Raw genomic sequence first — 6,911 nt, 5'->3', positions numbered from 1 at the left:
TTAAATTACAATAGTCAAGTCAAGTCAAGTCATTTTTATTTGTATAGCCCTAAATCACGAAGAGTCTCAAAGGGCTTCACAGATTGTTACACTATATTACACAAACTATTTTCAACCGACAAGAGGAGTAGGTTATTCGTATGCAATGGAGTAGAAGTGAGTTTTAAGTTTAGATTTAAACATTTCCACTGAGGTTGCAGATCGAATCTCAGGGGGAAGAGCATTCCACAGCACCGGTGCCCGGATGGAGAACGCTCTCGAACCAGCAGAAGACTTCTTTGCTCTCGGGATCATCAGAAGACCAGCACTCTCAGATCGTAGGCTTCGGACCGGGACATAGTGGCAGATCAGATCTGAAAGATAAGAGGGAGCAAGTCCATGTATGATTTTGTACAATACTAAGAGAACTTTGAAGTCACATCTTTGGCTAACTGGGAGCCAATGCAGGTTAGCCATAATCGGTGTTATGTGATCGTACTTTTTTGTCCTAGTTAAAAGCCTCGCTGCGGCATTTTGTACTAGCTGAAGAGACTTGATTCTGGACTTCGGGAGACCGGAGAGTAGTGCATTGCAGTAATCGAGACGGGAGGTAACAAATGCATGAATTATTGTTTCCGCATCAGACTGAGACAGTATTGAACGGATTTTAGCAATGTTGCGAAGATGGAAGAAGGCAGTTCTAGTAATTTGCTTTACATGCATCTCAAAGGATAGATCAGGGTCAAATATGACACCTAAATTTTTAACTGAGTCACTCTTTGTGATGTGACATTTGTCAATGTTCACAGCAGTTTTTGCGAATAAGTCCCGGCATTTAGAAGGACCAATGACTAACATTTCGGTCTTTTCAGAGTTAAGACGCAAGAAATTGAGTGACATCCACTCTTTTATCTCAGTGAGACAGGCCTCCAAATTTCCACAGTTTAGTGTGGAAGATTCCTCCAACGGAAGATATAGTTGAGTGTCGTCTGCGTAGCAGTGGAAGCTGATATTGTACTTGCGAATAATATCACCTAATGGAAGCATGTAAATGTTGAAAAGTAGGGGGCCGAGCACTGAACCCTGCGGAACACCGCAGGTAACATTAAAGGGCTCAGAATTTAATGATAATAATAACAACATCAGGAATGATAATGAAAATAATACAACTCTAGAATAGAATTGAAATGAATTTATTATAATTGATTACATAGTAATGTACTGTACTTGCTCACAAATGTGGTACTCCAGAACAAACATGTATTAAAAGATTTAGAACACAAGAAAAACAAACAGGAGGATAGATTGGCAATATTTACAGGTAGTCAAGACAAGTCATGTTTATCATGTTTATTTTTTTAGCCCTTAATCACAAAGAGTCTCGAAGGGCTGCACAGACCACAGATTAGTGCTTGTAGACTAGCCTAAATTGTAAGTGCAATATACAATTGTGCAACAAAAACGGAGCAATAATGTTGATATATCTAATAAGAAAAAAAAATATTTCTTTCTTTCTTTCTTTCTTTCTTTCTTTCTTTCTTTCTTTCTTTCTTTCTTTCTTTCTTTCTTTCTTTCTTTCTTTCTTTCTTTCTTTCTTTCTTTCTTCAAATCTTTTCCTTTGCTTACATTTTCAAATGACCTTTTCAACCTTGCCACTTGTTAACTAATTTTAAAGATAAAATGTTTCATTGAGGGCGGCACGGCGGCTGAGTGTTTAGCACGCACAGTTCGGAGGTCATGGGATCCACTCCAGCTATGAGCCTTCCTGTGCAGAGTTTGTATGTTCTCCCCGTGCTTACGTGGGTTTCCTCTGGGCACTCTGGTTTCCTCCCTCAATCTGAAAAACATGCATGCCAGGTTAATTGGCCAGTCCAAATTATCCCTAAGTGTGAATGAGCGAAGTACTTGTCTGTCTATGTGTCCCCTGCGCCTGGTTGAGGGTGTCCCCCTGCCCAATGTCCGAAGATAGCTGGGATGGGCTCCAGAACCCACGCTACCCTACTGAGGATAAGTGGTGCAGGTAATGGTTGGATGGATAGATGTTTCATTGATTATTCTTCTGGTGGTCAAGGAGCGGTACTGCAATGGAAGTCCACTGACTTCCATGTCAGTTGATATGTGTGAGATTCTCAAATCGTGGAAAAATAAATAATCAATGTATCGACAAGCTCCATATTTAATGATGATTGTGAGGTTTGAAAAACGATCCTAATGTTATTCATCTAAGGGCTGGCCAAACTCAATACACAAATGTACCCATGTATTTTACCCTCTGTCAAATAATTAACAGCAATCGGGTCCAAGCTATATATATATATAGGAACATTTGTATACAATTACTGTAGAATCTCTCTCTAATGGCTGTGTAAACCTGACAGGTTTGGCATGATGACAGGACGCGAGTTATCCAGGAGATGGCACTCTGGCGCCGTCAACTCAGTCTCTGGATTTTAATTTTCTTTAATGAGCTTTTAGACGCGCGCACACGTATAAACGCACACGCCCGCGCACGCATGCGCATCGCATTTATCCTTCCATTTCTCTGTGACTGCAGAGCACACAGTCGACTAGGCTGACACCTGTCAGAGTTGACATTCTTCTTTGCAAAGCCTAAACTGTCTGTAAACGCTCCTGTCAATAATATGAGTCACATTGAGCTAACAGTACCAGCTGCAGTATCGAGGGGTTGATATATTAAGGATTCCACTCAATTGCCCAAAGAAAGTCAGTGTATTCTTTTCAAATTATGCAAAGAAATGCACAGCTACTTCCTCTTGAAAACAGCACATATGAGCGTATATTATTTAGGATAAAATCCATAAATTATTTTAGGGGAATTTAAAAAGGAAATCGCACATCAAAAGCCTCTCTGTATACTGATTTTTTCCTGTGATGCAGTATTTTGTATTTTTCTTTATTATTCAGATTAGTTGCAAACTAAATTGAAAGCATAATTGAGACATTGAGAAGGTTAGAGATAAGGGTTTTTATCTGGAAAAGAAAAAAAGCAAATATCCTTCAATTGTCGCCTTGTCATAGAATAGAAATTTCCAAGGGACCCAAACCTTTGAATGGTAATGTATGTACCGTATTTTCCGCACTATAAGGCACACCGGATGAAATGGCGCACCTCAAAAAATTAGTCTTTTGTAATATTTTTTTCATGCATAAGGAACACCGAACTATGAAGCGCGTAGAATTACAACTACAATAGATCCATCCATCTGTTTTCTGCACCGCTTATCCTCAGTAGGTTGACGAGGGTGCCTGAAACCCATCCAAGCTATCTTTGGATAGAGGGCAGGGGACACCCCAAACTGGGTACCAGCCAGTTGCAGGGCACAAAGAGACAGACAAGTCACTTGCTGGTTCACACCTAGTGACAATTTGGACCAGCCAAATAACCTGCCATGCATGTTTTTTGGAATGTGGAAGGAAACTGGAGTGCTCGAAGAAGGCACTAAAAATACATAGTGACCATATTTGTGCATTGATTGGTCAGTCAAAAAACTGTATATCGCAGCAGAGAGCGTGTCGGATCCTATTCATTAGACTACTAGGGATACAGATGGCGCACTAAACGCTATTAGTTTTTATTTCATTACCACACTATTTTTTGTCAAGGTACCACAAATGATCAAACTAGCCATGCAAAGCGCTACCTAGCGTGGGTATGGAAAATATCCAGACCCCTTGATGTTCTTCACATTGTTAATGTTATTTTTGGGCCGCAATCGTCACCCAAACCGGTCCATGGAACAGAAAAGGTTGGGGGCCACTAAAATACAGTGTTGTATTGTTGACTCAAAAAGTCTTTGCAAAGCGTACAAGATTCTAAACTGAATGAAGAGAAAGGCATTAGAGGGAAAAATGTGGTCATCCTGAAAAAATCAAAATAAACACTTAGCCAAATGTAATCGACAACATTTTTCACTCACAATGCTTAGTTTGAGCCAAGTTTAAGTAAATTCTCATCCCATACCATGACTAAAAATATTGTGACAATGAGATAAGAACTATTGCCTTTTCCTGTGTCATTTATGTCACAAATATCCTGGTGCTAAGGATTCAGTGCTCATTCTGTCGTTGTCCGGGTCCTATTCTCTTTGCCACCTGTTATGCAGTTGTGTTCAGTGTTAATATTGGCTGATCAATCAATGCACGAATATGTAATACACCATTTTCCATACATAATGCGTACTGAATATATATATATATATATATATATATATATATATATATATATATATACATATATATAATTAAACTTTCTATTAACTAGTAATTTCTGCTTATGTGTGTTGATAAATACAAGCCCTGACAACATGAATAAATAAGCACTCCAAGGTCTTTAAATGAAGTTTAGGACGAAGCAAAATGCCTCCAAGTTACCTGCCTTAGTTGGGTGGAAACATATGTTTGCCTGGAGAGGGATGGGCGCCAGCAGGCCACACTTGCCCAAGACGCACCTACGACTCTAGTGGTTAAGTGATCCGACCGACCGACCATCCGACCAACCAATCAACTTACCATAGTATCGAACATCCTTCTCTTAACAGATTAAAGATATTGAAGTGCTTTCTTATCGTCCGGCATCCCACTCAGCAGTTGAGTCAGTGTTTGGAAGTCGCATTGCTTTTCTCTCATTACCGACCACAAATGTTCTGTCTTCATGTCGCGGGCACACCAGAACTCTATTCTGAATTGTTCTGCAAATGTCACATTCTTTTCTACCTGCAATGGTAATAGGAAAGTCAGAGAGACCACTATGCCCTGTACTGATCTTTTGCCTGGTTGGAACATAGCCTTTTAATTAACATATTGAACTTCTCCCATTTTTTCTTCAAAGGTCATCTTATCTTCCGAACCCACTTGAAGGTTTTTGCATAATAATATATTATGCTGTTCGGTGGTGCCGGTGAATGGCTCCCGCCATGCGAAAAGGCGCCGAGTGAATGGCGCTTGTCACTTGTTGTTTTGACCTCCATCTGTGAGGGTTTGTGTGTGGCGGCACCTTTTAATCATTGTGATATCAAATGGATGATTGCATTCTCCACCCGCTGCCTCACTGCTGTTTGGGTCTCAAGTGTGTTTTATAGATTAGCAATGATACTGTAGACTTATTGTGCGCAGTGTGAGGAACGACAGACCTGTGTATACGCCGACCCTGACTTAGCTTCCTGCTGCTTACTCAGAGACTCTAAATGGATTAAGTTGTCAGTTGAACTGCCCATCTGAGATTTTTTAATATCCAGCCTGAGGTGTATCAAGCCACCGTCTGCCAAGCAGCATCAGAGGGATTTACTCGCTTTTATTGCGTCTTTCGTTCCCCATTTTCTCATTGGGGACATGGTCATGCCCTCGCAGATTCCTTCAGGTGCATGTAGGTAAAAATAGATTCAATCGACTCCAAAGTGAAAATTATCCGTTATAATATCAATTCATAGCAGATGGGAGGCAGGTCCATTAAAAAAAGCTTGTTATAGCATTTGGCAGGTTTTTGAGTTCCACATTATGCTCACCCCACCTCCTAGCCTACACACAAGAGGCTGATAAAGAGTAATGAAAAACAAACAGTGGTGAAGTGTAGAGGATTTAATAGCTTTGAGAAGAGAGAAAAAAAGGACCACAAGCTTTTTAACTTAAAATGAGAGGAAACACATGAGGGATGTACTATTGGGCTCCTCATAGTTGTAGCAAAGATCCAGATCCCTTTGAATTGACCTTCATCTCAATCACAGTGCCTTGTTCTGAAATAACATAAGCACAGAGAAGTTTGGTCGAAAATATACTGTATTATTCCGACCATAAGGCACACCCAAAAACCTCAAATTGGCCAAAAATTTAAAAGCGCGTCTTACAGGCAAATTCACAATTCCCAAATCCCTGATTTGCCTGGGTTGTCGGGGCACAACTCGGGACAGCTTTCTTCATCCCTGAGGGTTCCTGGCACCTTTTTTTGGGTCATGGCAAAGTTGGCACCAGGTCATTCCTTGATGTTGTCGGTCCAGTTATTTTTCTATCATCTTGACTGCGCCCTGGAGAATAATCTTGGCCAGTCCGAACTATCCTGTGACGTGACCATACCACTGCAGTTTTTGTCTGGTCCCAGATGACCACAGTTCTTTTTAGGGTCCAATGGGCCCTCTGATGGTGTTGCACACCATTTTGTTTGTCACATGGGCTACGTAGTTGAATGGAGCATCACATCTCTGTGGCCTGGAAAATACTGTGGATAGAATTGAAAATGCCGAGTAACAATTAAATGATACTGCATATAGTAACTATTTTGCCCTTGAGAAACATATAGGGTGGTCTTCGAGTGCGCTCCTCTGTCTAACATGTTAATCGTACAAAGTCCTTTTTTTTGACTCTGTAAATCCATTTTTTAATATTTTTTGAAATTGTGTATTTTATCAAATAGATATAAATAATGATTGGTCCACAATCATTTGTACCATTGTGACATCACTGTTCTGCCTTTGAGAAACACACAGTATAGATTGGTCTCGCAGTGCCTTCTTTTGTTTACATGTTAATTATTTTTTGTAAATAGTAAAAAGAACGGCGAACTTCAACGGCAGCACAGACGCTGAATTTCGAATGTTCGTTGCAAATCCTTTTCTGTTGTTGCACATCATTCACTAGCTGTTTAGCTTTCAAAAAAGGGATACTTTGGAGTAAGGACGTGCGCAGTAACCGTTTATAAATGACTGAATTAATTCATTCTAGTCATAAAACTAGGTGTAATAATGTTAATTTCTGTTCTATGAAATAAATTATCTTAATTTATTCATGCAACCCTAGCTCTTACCGTAGTTTAAATTCCATGCGCCTTATATATATGAAATAACAGTACAGTGTATAGTGGGTAGTGCAGAAAATCCGGTCGTAAAGAAGTAGAAAAAAAATATTTTCTTCCGTCTTAAGTG

The sequence above is a fragment of the Urocampus carinirostris genome, chromosome 5, assembly GCF_059441175.1.
Source record: "Urocampus carinirostris isolate Australia breed hairy pipefish chromosome 5, RoL_Ucar_1.0, whole genome shotgun sequence".
Classification (NCBI taxonomy): Eukaryota; Metazoa; Chordata; class Actinopteri; order Syngnathiformes; family Syngnathidae; genus Urocampus; species Urocampus carinirostris.
This window is presented reverse-complemented; position numbering follows the sequence as displayed.